Here is a 2,572-nt window from a genome sequence, read left to right on the forward strand (position 1 = left end):
AACAGTCCTTCTTCACCCCAGACTCCAACCTCTGCTCCCTGCAACAATCATTCTGCACCCCAGTCTCCAACTTCTGCTCTCTGCAATAGTTCTTTTTCACCCCAGTCTTTAACATCTACTCTCTGAAACAGTCCTCCTGCATCCCATTCTCAAACCTCTGCTCTCTGCAACAGTCCTTCTGTACCCTGTTCTCCACACTCTGCTCTCTGTAACAGTCATTCTGTACTGCAGTCTCCAACTTCTGCTCTCTGTAAGGTTCATTCTAGACCCAATTTCCAACCTCTGCTTTCTGTATCAGTGCTTCTGCACCCCAGTCTCCAAACTATGCTGTCTGTAACAGTCCTTCTACACTCCAGTGTAACATTCCTTCTGTACCCAGTTTCCAATCGCTTCTCTCTGCTACGATCCTTCTGCTTCCCAGTCTCCAACATCTGCTTTCTGCAACCGTCCTTCTGCAACCAAGTCTCCGACCTCTGCTCTCTGAATGGATCCTTCTGCACACCATTCTCCATCCTCTGTTCTGTAATAATCCTACTGCACCCCAGTCACCACCCTCTGCTCTCTGTAACAATCCTTCTGCACTGCAGTCTCCAACTCTGCTCTACGTAATATTCTTTTGCAACCCAGTCTCCAAACTCTGCTATCTGTAACAGCCCTTCTGTATGCAGTCTTCAACCTCTGCTCTCTTTACCAGGCCTTCTGAACCCCAGTCTCCAACTCTGCTCTCTGTATCAGTCCTTCTGCACCCCAGTCTCCAAACTCTGCTCTCTGTATCAGTCCTTCTGCACCCCAGTCTCCAAACTCTGCTCTCTGTAACAGTCTTTCTGCATCTCAGTCTCCTACCTCTGCTCTCTTAAACAGTTCTTCTGCACACCAGTCTCCAACATCTGCACTCTGAACAGTTCTTCTCTACTCCAGTCTCCAACCTCTGCTCTCTGTAACAGTCCTCCTGTATTGCAGTCTCCAAATTCTGCTCTCTGTAATGGTCCTTCTGCACCTCAGTCTCCAACCTCTTATTTCTATATCAGTCCTTCTGCACCCCAGTCTCCAACCTCTGCTATCTGAAACAGTCCTTCTACACCTCAGTCTCCAAATTCTATTCTCTGCAAAAGTTTTTCTGCACCCAAGTCTCCAACACTTTCTCGCTCCAACAGTCCTTCTTCACCTCGGTTTCAAATCTCTGCTATCTGCAACACTCCTTCTGCAACACAGTCTCCAATCTCTGCTCTCTGTAACAGTCCTTCTAAACCCAAGTCTACAACCTCTGCTCTCTGAAACAGTCGTTCTACACCCCTGTCTTCAAACTCTGCTCTGTTTAACAGTCCTTCTGCACCCCAGTCTCCAACCTCTGCTCTCTGTAACAGTCCTTCTGCACCATATTCTCCAAACTCTGCTCTCTGTTACAGTCTTTGTATACTGCAGTCTCCATCCTCTGTTATCTGTAACGGTCCCTCTACACCCCAATTTCCAACCTCTGCTTTCTGTAACAGTCCTTCTGCACCCCAGTCTTCAACCTGGGGTCTCAGTAACTGTCCTTCTGACCCCAGTCTCCAACCTCTGCTCTCTGTAAAGATCCTTCTGCACCCCATTCTCCAACCTCTGCTCTCTGCAATAATCCTTCTGCACCTCAGTTTCAAACCTCTGCTCTCTGCAACGATCCTTCAGTACCCCAGTCTCCAACATCTGCTCTCTGTAACAGTCCTTCTGCACCTCAGTCTCCAACCTCTGCTCTCTGTACCAATCCTTCTGTTCCTCAGTCTCCAACATCTGCTCTCTATAACAGTCCTTCTGTACCTCAGTCACCAACGTCTGCTCTTTGTAATGGCCTTATGCAACCCAGTCTCCAGACTCTGCTCTCTGTAACAGTTTGTCTGCATCCCAGTCTCGAATCTCTGCTCTCTGTAACAATCCTTCTGCACCCTAGTCTCCAAAACTCTGCTCTTTGTAACAATCCTTCTGCACCCAAGTCTCCAACCTCTGCTCTCTGTGCAGTTTTTCTGCACCACAATCTCCAAACTCTGCTCTCTGTAAGGGAACTTCTGTAACCAAGTCTCAAACATCTTCTCTCTGCAACGATCCTTCTTCTACCTATTCTCCAAACTCTGCTCTCTGTAACAGTCCTTTTGTATCGCAGTCTCCAACCTCTTCTCTTTGTAATGGTCCTTCTGCTCACCAATTGCCAACCTCTGGTTTCTGTAACAGTCGTGTTACATCTCAGACTCTAAACTCTGCTCTCTGTAGGAGACCTTCTGCGCCTCATTCTGAATCCTCTGCTCTCTGAAACGATCCTTCTGCACCCCAGTCTTCAAACTGTGCTATCTGTAACAGTCCTTCTGCACCCCAGTCTCCAACCTCTGCTCTCTGTAACAGGCCTTCTACACCCCAGTCTTCTTACTCTGCTCTCTGTAACAGGCCTTCTGCACCCCTGTCTCCCACCTCTTCTCTCTGCAACGATCTTTCTGCACCTCAGTCTCCAACCTCTGCTCTCTGCAACAGTCCTTTTGCACTCCAGTCTCCAATTTGTGCTCTCTGTAAGATTCTTCTGCATCCCAGTATCCAATATCTGCTCTCT

The sequence above is a fragment of the Ictidomys tridecemlineatus genome, unplaced genomic scaffold (genome assembly GCF_052094955.1).
Source record: "Ictidomys tridecemlineatus isolate mIctTri1 unplaced genomic scaffold, mIctTri1.hap1 Scaffold_196, whole genome shotgun sequence".
NCBI classification, from domain to species: Eukaryota; Metazoa; Chordata; class Mammalia; order Rodentia; family Sciuridae; genus Ictidomys; species Ictidomys tridecemlineatus.